At 42.7% G+C, this 17,752-nt stretch overlaps 2 long non-coding RNA genes across 4 annotated transcripts; both read right to left on the bottom strand.

Moving 5' to 3' along the window:
• Positions 1-2,441: 2,441 nt before the first annotated feature.
• LOC127306877 (uncharacterized) lies at positions 2,442-4,361 on the bottom strand. Of its 2 annotated transcripts, none has more exons than XR_007854941.1 (4): positions 4,270-4,361; positions 3,900-4,128; positions 3,207-3,621; positions 2,442-3,085 (listed from the first exon to the last, which is right to left on the bottom strand). It is a non-coding gene; the product is annotated as an uncharacterized lncRNA (long non-coding RNA). The 2 variants fall into 2 exon arrangements; XR_007854942.1 differs by having other exon boundaries at positions 3,207-3,712.
• A 7,413-nt stretch (positions 4,362-11,774) lies between these two features.
• On the bottom strand, positions 11,775-16,708 carry LOC127306888 (uncharacterized). 2 transcript variants are annotated; one of them, XR_007854951.2, is made up of 10 exons: positions 16,425-16,708; positions 15,415-15,523; positions 14,959-15,172; positions 14,682-14,778; positions 14,468-14,600; positions 14,142-14,317; positions 13,289-13,337; positions 12,817-12,901; positions 12,576-12,636; positions 11,775-12,392 (listed from the first exon to the last, which is right to left on the bottom strand). It is a non-coding gene; the product is annotated as an uncharacterized lncRNA (long non-coding RNA). The 2 variants fall into 2 exon arrangements; XR_007854955.2 differs by lacking the exon at positions 16,425-16,708 and having other exon boundaries at positions 15,024-15,936.
• Between the last annotated feature and the right edge of the window lie 1,044 nt (positions 16,709-17,752).

Genomic DNA, 17,752 nt, shown 5'->3' on the forward strand with positions numbered 1-17,752 from the left:
GTGACCAAATATGAGGTGCCAAAAATAATTCAAGAAAAGAAAGTTTTATAGTACATAGAGGATGACATGCGGGTCCCAGTTAGCAGCAGCGGTATCACCGTTTGAGAGGCGGCAGGGGATCGAAAGAAAAAGGCAAGTGACCAAATTTGAGGTGCCAAAAAAAACTCCAAGAAAAGAAAGTTGATTGCACATAGAGGATGACATGCGGGTCCCATTTAGCAGCAGCGGTCTCAACGTTTCCAAGGCGGCAAGGGATCAAAAGAAAAAGGAAGTAGCCAGAAATCAGGGGGTCAAAAAAATCCAAGAATAGAAAGAATTTTGGTTCATAGAGGATGACATGCGGGACCCATGATCCTGCATCGTAAACGGCTCGATCGGAGAACGTTGAACGAGATGGCGCGATCGAGAAAAAAAACAATGCCAGAGAGGCTGCCATCTGGGCCCTACATCCCTTGGCGGTGCGGATTTGCGTTGACTCGGCCGGTGAACCCGAGATTTCGAGATGCACCACGTCCCGGGCCACCATACGCGACGTTTTGGCCGCTTTCGTCGGGCTAGGTGGCCTCAAAAACGAGAAAAAAAAAGTTTTGACATGCACCACGGAGGGACCCAAAATCGTCGGCCATGGTACACCAGCAACCACGGCGCGACTTCAACTTCATCGGCCATGGCAACTTTTCTTGTAGTGATATTTTTATTTGTTTATTTTTGTCAATTCAGTTGCGGATATAATTTACGAACAAAAGATCACATTCATCATTTTTTCAATAGAATAAAGCATGAGTAAGGGAATATAGTAGCAGCGGAGCAACGACAGCTGCACCAGCACAACATGCACACACACAGAGAGAGAGAGAGCATCTATATAAGCATGGTTAGAGAGAAACAAATCAGAGGAATCATGCTTGAGAGGGAGGCAGCACTGCTTATGTAGACTAGATGACCCGTTGCGCTATCGCGCAATGACGAAGGCTAACCATAGGGTTTCTCTTATTTTAGTACTGAATTACCGCGTTGTGCTATTGCACAAATTGCATAATTCAATAAAAATCTGAACCATAAGTTTTGGCTTATTTTAGTATCAGAGGCTTGGAGCGGAGCTGTACTCTTCTTGCCGATGTCATCACCGTAGTGGTAAAGGGAGGGCATTCGGGTTGGGTGGCCATCCAGGTGAGCTATAACATCATCCGAGGTTGGAGTAGAGCTTTTGGATCGAGTAGAATAGTATCCGACAGGGCGTCCCATGGTGAGGTATAATAGTATGTTGTGTGGTTCGTTGGAGGAAACGCCCTCGATAGCCCTTGTACTTTCATTTGGGTAGTGCTCTGGATGTCGCTTCCACTTTCCTTTGGGAAACGCCCTCGATGACCCGTTGCGCTACCGCGCAATGGCAAAATCAAGTCATAATTTAAATCATATAAAATTTAGCTTATTTTAGTATTAAGAATTAGCCCAGAATTTAACTGTTTTAGTGCCTTTAAGACCAAAGGTTTACACTAATTGGTCTTAAGTTTTATAGGTTGGTATATTACTTTATTTAAATAGGTGGACATTAACTGGAAATTCAATTCGGCTCCCGGGTACGTTTGCTTCCTCTACCAAAAAATTATATTTAGAAATGTCGAAAATTTTTGAAAAAAAATTCTACATGTACATCTCCATAATAAATGTGTGTTCATCAAGTTTCACGAATAACCAACATTTTATGTGGTCTACGTAAAAAAGAGAAAATTTGTCTTATGAAATTCCTATGCACATTCTACAGAAATTTAGTTAAAGGTTCAACAACACGATCTCACAACTAAAAATATTGCATGAAATGTTCGTACGATCGGATCGGGTTCACCATAGAAGATAGATAACATGTGAGCACCATCCAAGGCAAGCAGTATACACCTTCAAAAGTTGATCGATCTTGCCATCACGGAAGTAGCTCCGATGAATTCTATTCACATGTAGAGCGAAAAACAAACTGCAAGGCTATGTATCCTGTCTGCAAAATAAATTTAACAATATAGCATAAATATTTATCAAATCATCACATGTAAGTATTGTACGAAAATCAGTGAACACAGGTGGGAAAACATCACTTTGAATGAAATGTTTGTTTATAAAGAAGTAACCTTTCTTTGATAAATGCAAGCATCATTTTTAATCTCCTGTTAAATTGAAAAGCCAAATCGAGGGCCACATCCATTCTCAAAGGCCAGAGTTTATATGAACTGAATTTATAAGAGCCCGATGCGTCACTAAAGACAGAGACAGGCCAGAATAGAAGCCATAAGTTTTATCTTGTTATAGCTGGTATATATTTTTTTTGAACATTAGCTGGTATATATTGAAAGCCAAGTATTAGGCTTGGTGTCCAATCTTGCAGGAGAAAAATACCAAGTAATAAACTTCGTTGCCCAATCACCAAACTTCCATTCAGAAGGCTGCAGTTGTATATTTGGGACGGAGTCGCCTTAATATTATTTACTGAATTGCACGATGTGCGAATATGCAACATTTCACAAGGAATAGTTTATACAACATTGATATACTAAAACTCACTATACATGGATCATAACCAATAACATATATACCAGGAACGAAGCTCTGCTAAGCTCATATAATTAACAAGGCGTGACAAACTTCACCAGAGATCTTAATGCATATACAATGGGGTGGTGCCCTTGTGCCAGGAGCCAGTATTTCGGAAGTCATATGACGCTAAGCTTATGAAATATGGCTGCCCAAGAAGCATCTGCACAGTAACACCATAAGGACAATACCGCATGCAAAGCTGAAGTATATAATCTATTTTATGACACAGGCTTACACAAAGAACTAAAACTAATTTAGTGTTGTTGTGTTAGGATGGGTATAAGAGCACGAGTACCTGGAATACCTGTTGGTACTACTCAGCATCAGGTTACTGGAACTACTTTACAACAGATGTTCAGGACATCATCTAATGATAAATGAGCACAAAACCAAACCTTCCCAAGAAGCTGATTAGCAAGAACATTCTACTCCGTCACCTCCCAAAAAGGCTCTAGAACATATGGTGATAATGTGCTTGGCTGCAACCTTTGAAAACAACCTGAAATTTGAGAAGAGTGGTCAAATTAGAACCATATATATTCCCTAACAAAAAGAAATGCGACCAAACATAGAAAAACACTACAAATATTGCATGGCAAGGGCAGTAAGCTATCCTAAACCTGATAAAGTGAAGAGAATAAGCATGAGTAGTTCGGGCTGAATCAGCTTCATTGGATAGCATACTATGCCATTGGGCTCATGGAGATCTCCACAACGAAAACTATCAAGCATTCATATTATATATCAATGTCGGCGCAATTACAATTCCAGCAATTAAACATCTATAGAAAATCTAAGTCAGGAACAGGGTGCTGCTAGAATTATTTTTCAACAAGCTGGCTAAACTTTGTAATTAAATTATCAACTATTGGTGCAGGAAAAAGAGTCAATTCAAAGGTATATAATCCCCGCTTCTCTAACCAGAGGAAAACTTCTGGTTGGTGTTCAACCCTTTTGAAACTTTAACCATTAAATACTATATAGTACACATATATAGATCAAGCACAAGATCAGCGAGCGAGGGCATGTCATCACCTGATCCATTGAGTGAACAAACAAATCATACGCCTTTTTTCACCAAGTTGATTCTCACAAAAAGATCCTAATGCAAATGGATCTCTTCTATCTGAACCCAAATGCAGCAAACCAACAAATGCAGCACAAGAATAATCGCCGGTGTGAACCGAATTAGCATCACCTCCAACAATAAATAAAAAAAGCCAATAAACGGAAGAGATGGCTATGACTTTCTCTGTACCCATGCGTGGCGAAAAATACTAAAGTAGGAGGAAGAACGAGAATAAAGAGCTCACATGGGGAAGTAATATTGACGAGTGACGAGACGCTGATATGCTCCGGCGAGCGGCGCCATGGCCGGCGCGCTCGTCACTGTTCCTCCACCACCGTCCCAGCGCTGCCCCTCGCTGCCCCTTCACCTCCGGCTGGCCCGTCTCCGGCTGCGCCCCTTCGCCTCTGGTCGTCGCCGGAGCGGATCCGCCCCGCGCCGGCCCATCTTCGGCCGCGCCCGGCGCCTCCCCAAATCTGCACCCCCCATTTAGCATTTGTGTCAGGCGGCAAACAACAATCTAGGGTGTAACATCAAGCACAAGATATGCCAAACAAGCATAACCAAATCAGAGATTGCACACAAACTCAAGAGGAGACATGAAGGATTTGGTATACCTGCAGCTAAGTTGGAGAAGGCGAGGCCACAGGCATGGACACCTCATCTAGCTTGACGTAAGAGGAATTAACCACCCAAAATAGATGGTGATACGTCTCCGACGTATCGATAATTTCTTATGTTCCATGCCACATTATTGATGTTATCTACATGTTTTATGCACACTTTATGTCATATTCGTGCATTTTCTGGAACTAACCTATTAACAAGATGCCGAAGTGCCAGTTCCTGTTTTCTGCTGTTTTTGGTTTCAGAAATCCTAGTAACGAAATATTCTCGGAATCGGACGAAATCAACGCCAAAGATCTTAGAATCCCCGGAAGCATCCGTAACACACCGCAGAGGTCGGAGGGGGCCACAGGCCCACCAAACTACAGGCTGGCGCGGCCAGAGGGGGGCCGCGCCGCCCTATAGTTTGGCCCCCCTATCAGCCCTCCTGCGCCGCCTCTTCACCTATATAAAGCCCCTGGATCAGAAACCCTGAGGCGTTCGACGAAACCCACAGAAACCTTCCAGAGCCGCCGCCATCGCGAAGCCAAGATCTGGGGGACAGGAGTCTCTGTTCCGGCACCCTGCCGGAACGGGGAAGTGCCCCCGGAAGGCTTCTCCATCGACACCGCTGCCATCTCCACCGCCATCTTCATCACCGCTGCTACTCCCATGAGGAGGGAGTAGTTCTCCATCGAGGCTCGGGGCTGTACCGGTAGCTATGTGGTTAATCTCTCTCCATGTACTTCAATACAATGATCTCATGAGCTGCTTTACATGATTGAGATTCATATGAGTTTTGTATCACAATTCATCTATGTGCTACTCTAGTGATGTTATTAAAGTAGTTCTATTCCTCCTGCACGTGTGTAAAGGTGACTAGTGTGTGCACCGTGTGGTTCTTGTCGTAGGCTATGATCATGATCTCTTGTAGATTATGGAGTTAATTATCATTATGATGGTATTGATGTGATCTATCTGGTTATGTTGATCTATCTTACACTATAAGGTTACTTAAATATGAACAAATTGTGGAGCTTGTTAACTCCGGCATTGAGGGTTCGTGTAATCCTACGCAATGCGTTCATCATCCAACAAGAGTGTAGAGTATGCATTTATCTATTCTGTTATGTGATCAATGTTGAGAGTGTCCACTAGTGAAAGTATAATCCCTAGGCCTTGTTCCTAAATACTGCTGAGTTACTACGCTTGTTTCTTGTTTCTTTGCGTTACTACTGCTGCAATACTACCACCATCAACTACACGCCAGCAAGCTATTTTATGGCACCGTTGCTACTGCTCATATATATTCATACCACCTGTATTTCACTATCTCTTCGCCGAACTAGTGCACCTATTAGGTGTGTTGGGGACACAAGAGACTTCTTGCTTTGTGGTTGCAGGGTTGCATAAGAGGGATATCTTTGACCTCTTCCTCCCTGAGTTCGATAAACCTTGGGTGATCCACTTAAGGGAAAACTTGCTGCTGTTCTACAAACCTCTGCTCTTGGAGGCCCAACACTGTCTACAGGAAAGGAGGGGAACGTAGACATCAAGCACTTTTCTCGGCGCCGTTGCGGGGAGGAAAGGTAAAAGGCACTCATACTCCGGTTCCAGGTAAAGTACTTTTCTGGCGCCATTGTGTTTGTGCTCGAAGCTATTTCCTTTAGATCCTGCAATTGCAACTTTTTGTTTCTTGTTTACACTAGTAAGGCATAATGGACAACATCTGTGAGCTTTTTATTCTATTTCCTGAGTCAAGACATGAATGGTTTAATGCGAAAATTAAAAAACCCATGGAATCTTATTTGCATGCTAGTAGCAATGATATTAGTATGAACGCTTTGAACACCATTGTTGCTAATGATACGGAAAATTCTAAGCTTGGGGAAGCTGGCTTTGATGAGCATGATATTTTTAGTCCCCCAAGCATTGAGGAGAAAATTTTCTTTGATGATACTTTGCCTCCTATTTATGATGATTATAATGATAGTGGTCTTTTGGTGCCACCTACTATGGAGAGTAAATTTTGTTGTGATTATACTATGCCTCCTACACTTGATGAGAATAATAATGATAGCTACTTTGTTGAATTTGCTCCCACTACAACTAATAAAATTGATTATGCCTATGTGGAGAGTAATAATTTTATGCATGAGACTCATGATAAGAATGCTTTATGTGATAGTTATATTGTTGAGTTTGCTAATGTTGCTACTGAAAGTTATTATGAGAGAGGAAAATATGGTTGTAGAAATTTTCATGTTACTAAAATACCTCTCTATGTGCTGAAATTTTTGAAGCTACACTTGTTTTATCTTCCTATGCTTGTTACTTTGCTCTTCATGAACTTGTTTATTTACAAGATTCCTTTGCATAGGAAGCATGTTAGACTTAAATGTGTTTTGAATTTGCCTCTTGATGCTCTCTTTTGCTTCAAATACTATTTCTTATGAGTGCATCATTAAAACTGCTGAGCCCATCTTAATGGCTATAAAGAAAGAACTTCTTGGGAGATAACCCATGTGTTATTTTGCTACAGTACTTTGTTTTATATTTGTGTCTTGGAAGTTGTTTACTACTGTAGCAACCTCTCCTTATCTTAGTTTTGTGTTTTGTTGTGCCAAGTAAAGTCTTTGATAGTAAAGTAAGTACTAGATTTGGATTACTGCGCAGTTCCAGATTTCTTTGCTGTCACGAATCTGGGTCTACCTCCCTGTAGGTAGCTCAGAAAATTAAGCCAATTTACATGCATGATCCTCAGATATGTACGCAACTTTCATTCAATTTGAGCATTTTCATTTGAGCAAGTCTGGTGTCATTTTAAAATTCGTCAATACGAACTGTTCTGTTTTGACAGATTCTGCCTTTTATTTCGCATTGCCTCTTTCGCTATGTTGGATGAATTTCTTTGATCCATTAATGTCCAGTAGCATTATGCAATGTCCAGAAGTGTTAAGAATGATTGTGTCACCTCTGAATATGTCAATTTATATTGTGCACTAACCCTCTAATGAGTTGTTTCGAGTTTGGTGTGGAGGAAGTTTTCAAGGATCAAGAGAGGAGTATGATGCAACATGATCAAGGAGAGTGAAAGCTCTAAGCTTGGGGATGCACCCGGTGGTTCACCCCTGCATATATCAAGAAGACTCAAGCGTCTAAGCTTGGGGATGCCCAAGGCATCCCCTTCTTCATCGACAACATTATCAGGTTCCTCCCCTGAAACTATATTTTTATTCCATCACATCTTATGTGCTTTTTCTTGGAGCGTCGGTTTGTTTTTGTTTTTGTTTGTGTTTGAATAAATTGTATTACATCATGCTTGTGTGGGAGAGAGACACGCTCCGCTGGTTCGTATGAACACATGTGTTCTTAGCTCATAATATTCATGGCGAAATTTCTTCTTCGTTAAATTGTTATATGGTTGGAATTGGAAAATGCTACATGTAGTAATTGGTATGATGCCTTGAATAACTTGATACTTGGCAATTGTTGTGCTCTTGTTTAAGCTCTTGCATCATATACCTTGCACCCATTAGTGAAGAAATACATAGAGCTTGTTAAAATTTGGTTTGCATGAGTGGTTTCTCTAGAGTCTAGATATTTTCTAGTAAGATGTTTGAACAACAAGGAAGACGATGTATAGTTTTATAATGCTTGTAATATGTGTTTTATGTGAGTTTTGCTGTACTAGTTCGTGCTTGTGTTTGCTTCAAACAACCTTGCTAGCCTAAACCTTGTATCGAGAGGGAATACTTCTCATGCATCCAAATCTTTGAGCCAAACAACACTATGCCATTTGTGTCCACCATACCTACCTACTACATGGTATTTTCCGCCATTCCAAAGTAAATTGCTTGAGTGCTACCTTTAAAATTCCATCATTTACCTTTGCAATATATAGCTCATGGGACAAATAGCTTAAAAAACTATTGTGGTATTGAATATGTAATTATGCACTTTATCTCTTATTAAGTTGCTTGTTGTGCGATAACCATGTTCACTGGGGACGCCATCAACTACTCCTTGTTGAATTTCATGTGAGTTGCTATGCATGTTCGTCTTGTCTGAAGTAAGAGCGATCTACCACCTTATGGTTAAGCATGCATATTGTTAGAGAAGAACATTGGGCCGCTAACTAAAGCCATGATCCATGGTGGAAGTTTCAGTTTTGGACATATATCCTCAATCTCAAATGAGAAATTTATTAATTGTTGTTACATGCTTATGCATAAAAGAGGAGTCCATTATCTGTTGTCTATGTTGTCCCGGTATGGATGTCTAAGTTGAGAATAATCAATAGCGAGAAATCCAATGCGAGCTTTCTCCTTAGACCTTTGTACAGGCGGCATAGAGGTACCCCTTTGTGACACTTGGTTAAAACATGTGCATTGTGATGATCCGGTAGTCCAAGCTAATTAGGACAAGGTGCGGGCACTATTAGTACGCTATGCATGAGGCTTGCAACTTATAAGATATAATTTACATGATGCATATGCTTTATTACTACCGTTGACAAAAATTGTTTCATGTTTTCAAAATCAAAGCTCTAGCACAAATATAGCAATCGATGCTTTTCCTCTATGGAGGACCATTCTTTTACTTTCAATGTTGAGTCAGTTCACCTATCTCTCTCCACCTCAAGAAGCAAACACTTGTGTGAACTGTGCATTGATTCCTACATACTTGCTTATTGCATTTATTATATTACTCTATGTTGACAATATCCATGAGATATACATGTTACAAGTTGAAAGCAACCGCTGAAACTTAATCTTCTTTTGTGTTGCTTCAATGCCTTTACTTTGAATTATTGCTTTATGAGTTAACTCTTATGCAAGACTTATTGATGCTTGTCTTGAAGTGCTATTCATGAAAAGTCTTTGCTTTATGATTCACTTGTTTACTCATGTCATATACATTGTTTTGATCGCTGCATTCACTACATATGCTTTACAAATAGTATGATCAAGATTATGATGGCATGTCACTCCAGAAATTATCTGTGTTATCGTTTTACCTGCTCGGGACGAGCAGAACTAAGCTTGGGGATGCTGATACGTCTCCGACGTATCGATAATTTCTTATGTTCCATGCCACATTATTGATGTTATCTACATGTTTTATGCACACTTTATGTCATATTCGTGCATTTTCTGGAACTAACCTATTAACAAGATGCCGAAGTGCCAGTTCCTGTTTTCTGCTGTTTTTGGTTTCAGAAATCCTAGTAACGAAATATTCTCGGAATCGGACGAAATCAACGCCAAAGATCTTAGAATCCCCGGAAGCATCCAGAACACACCAGAGAGGTCAGAGGGGGGCCACAGGCCCACCAAACTACAGGCTGGCGCGGCCAGAGGGGGGGCTGCGCCGCCCTATAGTTTGGCCCCCCTGTCAGCCCTCCTGCGCCGCCTCTTCGCCTATATAAAGCCCCTGGATCAGAAACCCTGAGGCGTTCGACGAAACCCACAGAAACCTTCCAGAGCCGCCGCCATCGCGAAGCCAAGATCTGGGGGACAGGAGTCTGTTCCGGCACCCTGCCGGGACAGGGAAGTGCCCCCGGAAGGCTTCTCCATCGACACCGCTGCCATCTCCACCGCCATCTTCATCACCGCTGCTACTCCCATGAGGAGGGAGTAGTTCTCCATCGAGGCTCGGGGCTGTACCGGTAGCTATGTGGTTAATCTCTCTCCATGTACTTCAATACAATGATCTCATGAGCTGCTTTACATGATTGAGATTCATATGAGTTTTGTATCACAATTCATCTATGTGCTACTCTAGTGATGTTATTAAAGTAGTTCTATTCCTCCTGCACGTGTGTAAAGGTGACTAGTGTGTGCACCGTGTGGTTCTTGTCGTAGGCTATGATCATGATCTCTTGTAGATTATGGAGTTAATTATCATTATGATGGTATTGATGTGATCTATCTGGTTATGTTGATCTATCTTACACTATAAGGTTACTTAAATATGAACAAATTGTGGAGCTTGTTAACTCCGGCATTGAGGGTTCGTGTAATCCTACGCAATGCGTTCATCATCCAACAAGAGTGTAGAGTATGCATTTATCTATTCTGTTATGTGATCAATGTTGAGAGTGTCCACTAGTGAAAGTATAATCCCTAGGCCTTGTTCCTAAATACTGCTGAGTTACTATCGCTTGTTCTTGTTTTTACTGCGTTACTACTGCTGCAATACTACCACCATCAACTACACGCCAGCAAGCTATTTTCTGGCACCGTTGCTACTGCTCATATATATTCATACCACCTGTATTTCACTATCTCTTCGCCGAACTAGTGCACCTATTAGGTGTGTTGGGGACACAAGAGACTTCTTGCTTTGTGGTTGCAGGGTTGCATAAGAGGGATATCTTTGACCTCTTCCTCCCTGAGTTCGATAAACCTTGGGTGATCCACTTAAGGGAAAACTTGCTGCTGTTCTACAAACCTCTGCTCTTGGAGGCCCAACACTGTCTACAGGAAAGGAGGGGGAACGTAGACATCAGATGGTAATGAAGGGAAACAGAAATACCACACATCGAGCAACTCAGAACCACGAGTCCAGCAAAGATTGCCTGAATCAAGGCACACCCAGTCTCGTACTATTACAGTATTTCCACTGATAATGAGTATATATAAGAATATGAAGTGCAATCCGTAATGAGACAGCGCCAGGCGAGCTAAATAGTTGTTGTATTGGGAGGGAGGTGTGTGCCATTCGCACAACTACATGAATGGCCATCCATATCAAATAAGGAAACCTGTAAACCCTGCAGATCAGTGAAACGACAATAAGAACATAGTTGAAAAATACCTTAAAATAGAATTATAGACACCAAGTTCAAAGAACTCTGAAGAACCACCAAAATCTTCTGAAATGTACGTCCTCTATGGCTCTATCAAAGTACAAATGGCTCGAATAGTCTAACCAGTGGCCTCCATGGTGTTGTCGCTACCAAGATGTTTAAAATGTGTACAATCGAACAAAACTGCTTGCATAAAAAAAATTCCATGGTACATTAGCATGCGATCCACCAAACTAAACTGAAAAACCTTGCAATGGATATGGAGGCTTTGGTTTATCATGTTATTTGGTTTTGGGTAACAGGCTACTATTTCATGCCAAAACAGATCCAGGGATCAAAATGAGATAAATCATCAGTGGAAAAGAAATTTATTACCACTAAGATTGCACTGGTAAAGATCATACGGAGATGCCACTTACCAATAAAGAACATGACCTGCTCCAGGCGTCCATTGGGGGCGTTGCTTCTGTCATCTTCTAACCTACAGACATACATACATCAGATCCATATATTTAACTTGAATTCAGATGTATACAAATCTAGCAGTAGCCCACAGCACCAGCAGCAACACACACATCCCTGCATCTTGCCACCAGCACACACACATCTAGCAGTTGCCCACAACAGCAACAGCAGAAGCACAGTACCCTCATATAATCGACGAGAGACAGAGAAAGGAAGAAGGAGCTCACCTGCTAACAGAGACGAGACCACACCGAGGAGGAGGGGCATAAGCGACGTGCGTGTCACTGCCGCTGGTGGATGATATGCACGCGCGTGGCAAGCTGGATGGGAAAACCCCATGCTACCGCTCGGCCGCATCCAGTCACCCGCGCCGCTTCCAATCGCGGAAGCCGACGCCGCTTCGAACCGGTTCTTCACTCGAGGCGGCCGCCCAGCGCCGGCCCATCTCCGGCCTCGCCCGTCGCCTCCGGTCGTCACCACCGTGGATCCGCCCCGCGCCGGCCCGTCTCCGGCTGTGCCCGGCTCCTCCGGTCGCCGCCGTCGCGGATTCGCCCCGCACCAGCCTGTCTCCGGCCACGCCCGCCTCACCTCCACCCGCCGCCACCGACGCCACCACCCGAATGGGCCCCCCAAGCCGTGGTGAATGCTGCAGGCACCTCCATCGCTCGGGATGGCTTGCGGAGGAAGCGGATTGGGCAGGAGGGAAGAGGCGGGGATTGGTGAATATAAATCGCTAAAAATGAGCCTATGAATTAGTAAATCACCTAGAGGGTGGAGAGGCCTGCTGATTGGCTGACAACCGTCTTGTACTCTAAACCTTCGGCAGCCAGCCGGGACACTGAGATTGCAGCAAACCTGGAGAAAATTGTACATGTGAGTCAGTAGCTTCTCACATATCTGATCAACTTGGCAATGGTTTTTAGGAAAGGGCGGAGTAATGATGAGGTTAAACTCCAATATACTACTCAATGGAGCGACTGAACCAGATGCAGATTAAATTATAATACACAAAAGAAAATGGGAAGGCTCAAGATTTACCTGTCCAATTCCTTTCCTGGTCAAGCGGACAGGTGTGATGAAGGTTCATCCGTGCACATCTCTTGACAGTAAAACAGAAGGAAAATATCATATCAAGACCTGCAGAAGACTGTGATGAAGGATGCAACATTCTGCTCAAAAGTGGTTATTTCTAACAATCTCTATCCGCACAGTTCATGCTCTGACAACCACCACAAATATACATACTGTAGAGTAATAGAGAAAGGGATAGGTAAAATACCTTGGCTGAATACGACTGTACCATACATGTGACATAAACGCCATGGCTAAATACATCAACACAGATTATGTGCACTCAGAGCCACCTACATACACAAAATGTTTCGCATTAACATCAAATCTGGATATAAGGGATATGCTTCAGTAGCTTTCAATATAGTAAGAGGACAGAGAATACATGATAATGTTGAGCTCTTTTCTCGTAACACATTTATTAGTTCATTTAATAGAGATCAGAAACCACATCAACCACTAATATTGAAGTGCAGTCTAGAAAAAATGCAACGATCAGCAAGCCTCTAGTTTAATTCTACATGTGGCATAGGCACGAACGATACTAAAAAGAAAATACATATACGAACTGAAATATGATTCCATGTATGTATAAGTTCAACTTACTATTAAGCAAAACATTTGTATAAGTTTACCAAACCCAGTGTACAGTTCTGATATCTAAAACAAAGGCCACATACCAGCAAGGCGTTCCACCGACCACCAGCTCCACACCCTCGACAAGACAAACTGCACAACGAAAGCAAAATCCCATGTATCAAACACTTAGGGTGTATCACTGCAAAGTTGAAGTTCGAAGGGGTAACCAATAATTAATTGAGGTAAACTTGCACAGAATGGACATCTTTTTAGGGATATAAATTCTTGGCAATTTATTGGTTAGATCAAACTGGCAACCTGTAGGTTCCACATTTTGGCCTATGCAAACCTCTAAATAGTAGTAGCTATCCAGAGCGAAATAGCACCAATTCATCAGCAGGCGAGGATAAGCAACTAAGTAAGATGCTATTCATCAACATCAATTCATCAACAGCAGAAAATTAACTCTGACTCTGAATGCTAGTACTTTAAATGTATGTGTAACTTCCTAATTATTATTATTTAACATCAAATGTAATAACAGTTACATGAACTTAATCTATGTCTGTACTTTGCGCATATGAGCCAAATACATTGTCAATACCGTGTAAAATTAGGTTCTTTACGATGCAAACAGGGAAAAAGCTTCATATATGAAGGCAGAGTTTTATTGTTTTAACGCTAAATCTAATTGATAGAAAGTGGCACCTCAAATACACTGTCAGCACTTCAAAATCATCGTATATGCAGCAAAGAATTTTTGCTAGACAGTAATGCTATTTTTATTTCGTTTTTAGCAGCATACAGGGAATAAGGAACTATGCATAACTTCCTAGCTACAGTTTGGAAGCAGACAACTACATATACAACTTCATACTTGCTTTGACATCACTACAACCAACAAGAGAAATCATATATACAGAAAAATAAATGACAAAATGTAGAAGTGCTTACTTCAGGTACCTGTCTGCAACGGCATCACCTTTGCTACGAAGAACAGATCCAACTCATCCTACTGGCCACCCTCCAAAAGTCCTCAGCACTCCATTCAACATTTGCTCTGGACCACAGACTGCAATATTACTGGTACGAAATCATCAGGATTGAAACTCTGAAAACCGCACCACACCCTGCAATATTTCCAGTACAAATTCACCAGAATCTTAGCCATACAAGTATATACATAATACATGCACTGGAAATAAACTTTTTCACAAACAGGGGATGATTCATGTTAAGCTGATAGAGGATTATTGTCAGTTATCCAAAAAAAAACTAACCTCATCAGAACAAATACGATCCGACTTAACACCTTACAATGGGAATCAAGTTATCCAACAAATGGTTAGCCCATGCAAGTGTGACATCACCAGCAACAGTAATCACAAGATCAACATCACATATTGTTCCTTCCTGCAAGCAATTTCCAGGGAAAGGTAAGATGGAATAAAAATATTATCAAGTCAAACATCATCAAAGCAGGCACCAACTGACCATTCTATAGGACTTTCATGTCCAAGTGTGGCAAAAGGCGAGTATGCAGATGCTATGGAGATCTGAGAATAGGCTTGACCTCATGGAAAGACAAGCTCTGCATCATGCACAAAATCCAAACAAATGTCAAACATTACCAAAGAAGGCACCATCAGATATAGAAAGAGCAAAACAGTAAGCCGATCAATCTGATGAACCCCATTTTGCCAATATTATATATCATAGATCTCACTTGAGATAAAAGCTGAGTTCAAGTAATACAGTTTGAGATAATCACCAAGCAGATGTGATAGTTACAATGCACCCATTTATTGTCACGAATAATAGCTCCGTGCTCCCTACCTGCTCCACCAAGGGGAGAAACCCAATTCTATGGAGAAGAAAACGATGATTAGATCGATCCGAACTGGCAGCAAACGAACTGGATTTTCTGAATCAATTTCCATACAATCGGAAAAATAGGAATGGTAAGATGGCACATGTCAGCTTGCCTGGTATTGTTTCAAGAGGAAAAGGCGTAAGCAAGAAATATATATACAAAAAGAAGCTAAAAATCCCATTTATATGCAAAAAGGAGTTAAAACCCCACAATATTGTATTAGTAATATTTCCAATATTTTTGCATCATGTGGAGCATGACTGTACCACCCCTATAAAACACCCCTATAAAATGTTGTACCAACATAAAGATAAATGTAGACAGGACAAAAAAAAGAGAAGTGGGGGAACTTACATGCACATTGGATAAATGAGATCACGAGAAGAGGCAGGCCTAGCTTCAGGATAATACTCGTGGTAAAAATAAAAAGGCCAACATCAATTTTATTTTCAAGCACCAAACACTATTACAAAGACATGCAGGGAATTAGTAAATTGTACGGAATTAGCAATCATTGTTTACAAATCTAAACCAAATTTGAATTGAAGATATTAAAAAATAAGAGAACAGATTCACCAACACAAGATAGTTAAATTATTCTATTTATGAACATTGCGATTAGTAGAATACAATACAGATAAATTCTAAGTGACTACCGAACCAAGACAATCTTTCGAACACTCATCGTGACAGAGAAACATTCAAATGACCTCTGAATAGTAACCATAGAATTTATACATGACATGGGAATAATATATCAGCTCCAATTCAAAAAACTTCTGTGTCAGTTGCCATTTATTTTAAAGTGATGGTTAATAAATTCTATTTTGTAGCAAAGATTCCCGCCGCAACGCGCAGGGTGTCATGTAGTTTGATAGACAGAAATAGCCAAACACAAAAGATGTTTGTTTAACTTGGTGAGCTCCTCACAAATTCATAAAAAATATGAAACAACAACAAATGAGGACGGTGAAACAAAATCCTGAACTCGTGATTTTCTCGTAAGTATAAATATGAGATGAAGACATCCATGACACCAAATAGCATCAATAGAACCTTTCATGCTTGCGACAAGATTGGACCGAGTATTGTGCGTTGTCTGGGCATACATATATGAAAACTGAGAAATAACGAAGAGATCCTTTGATACCCAAGGAAAATAGAACATGGGCAAATAATTTTCCGTTCCCATTAAAAATCTGCTCTTTTCTCACCCACACATCAGATACAGAAACAAGCATATTACTACTTTTATCTAGAGAACATCTTGTTGAATCCTGTTTAGAAAAACACATTGTTTGGAGACTGAACACATTAGAAATTTCTCATCTAGCAAACTGCTGATGTAACACAGAAGATCTCACCTTGGCAATAAGAATGCGCAATGCAAGCAATGACTCCTTTCAAAGACCTCCACTGCCTCGGTGACCTCTTGCTGCCTCAATATCTGATGACTTCCATACGAAAACATACCAAATTAGAGCACCATCTTACGAGCACATGATTCTTACAGAACGTGTGTGCACAAACATACCAAGATTAGATCACGAACCAGAGAAGCACGCACACACACAAAATTACCATTTCTAGTCATCAAGCAGCAGAGGGGGAGGGGAGATGTATACATACTCGAAGCAGAGCTGCAAAGCGGGGGCGGGGGCGGAGCGACGGAGTTGGAGGCGGGGCCGCGGCTGCGGAGGACATCGAGGAGAGCGGTAGTGTGGGGCTTGAGCTGGGCGAAGACGGCGGCTAGGGTTTCGTCGGAGGCCGCCGCTGAGCATACGTCGGCCATGGTGTGGAGGAGCCGCGACGGCGGCGTCGACCCGAGGCGGCGCCCGACCACCTCCTCATCGCATGACGACGCACGCGACCGGCTGTCACCTGGAGGAGCCGCGGCGGCGACGACTGACGCGGCATCCGCGCGGCGACACCCGCGACCGGCCGTGAGCGTCGCCTGCCGGCGCTCCAGCGCCCCGCGGCTGCTCCCGGGCCCGCGCTGCCGGCCGCCTCCGCGACGTACTCGAGAGAGAGAGAGGCGCGACGACGGCGGCTCGGGGTCGTCGAGGAGGAGGCGCGAGGCGGCGAGGCAACGCGCCACGCCGACGCTGGGTAGGTTCAGGGGGGACGCGCGACTGCGGTGGCTCTGGGCTGCCGTCCGCTGGCGACATGAGAGAGCTCGGCGGCGGCAGCGACGCGGCGGCTGGCGCGGTTGAGGGACGGAAGAGAGGAGACGCGGTGCTGAGAATGGGCCAGATATTTTACGATCTAGGGTTTTCACCCCGGGCGCAGGCACGGGCGTTGCCAGGAGAAACGACTGACTCGGAACAAACGCACCCTACCGTCTCGCAACTGGCCCCGCACGAAACAGGCCCACGCGTCATTGACCATAAACGAGGAGGCAGAGGTAAAGAAAAAATGACCGCATCCAACGGCTAGGGTGAAAAGTGGGCTCGCAAAGTTACTGTTGCTACGGGATTGGACGGACCAGATTGATTTGCCCCTCTCAGACCCCCTGGTTGGCTGGGTAGTGTTGCAACATTTATAGGAGAAATGCCACATCAGCAACATGCGTTCACGTAGACAGGAAGCAGCAGCGCCACGCGAGAAAGGCAGAGGTTTCTGAGCAAACAGTCGCCCATCGGACGATAGCTTGTCGCCCTGCGCTTCACCTAAATTCGTGCTTGTACTGTTG

Source organism: Lolium perenne, chromosome 1, assembly GCF_019359855.2.
Source record: "Lolium perenne isolate Kyuss_39 chromosome 1, Kyuss_2.0, whole genome shotgun sequence".
Classification (NCBI taxonomy): Eukaryota; Viridiplantae; Streptophyta; class Magnoliopsida; order Poales; family Poaceae; genus Lolium; species Lolium perenne.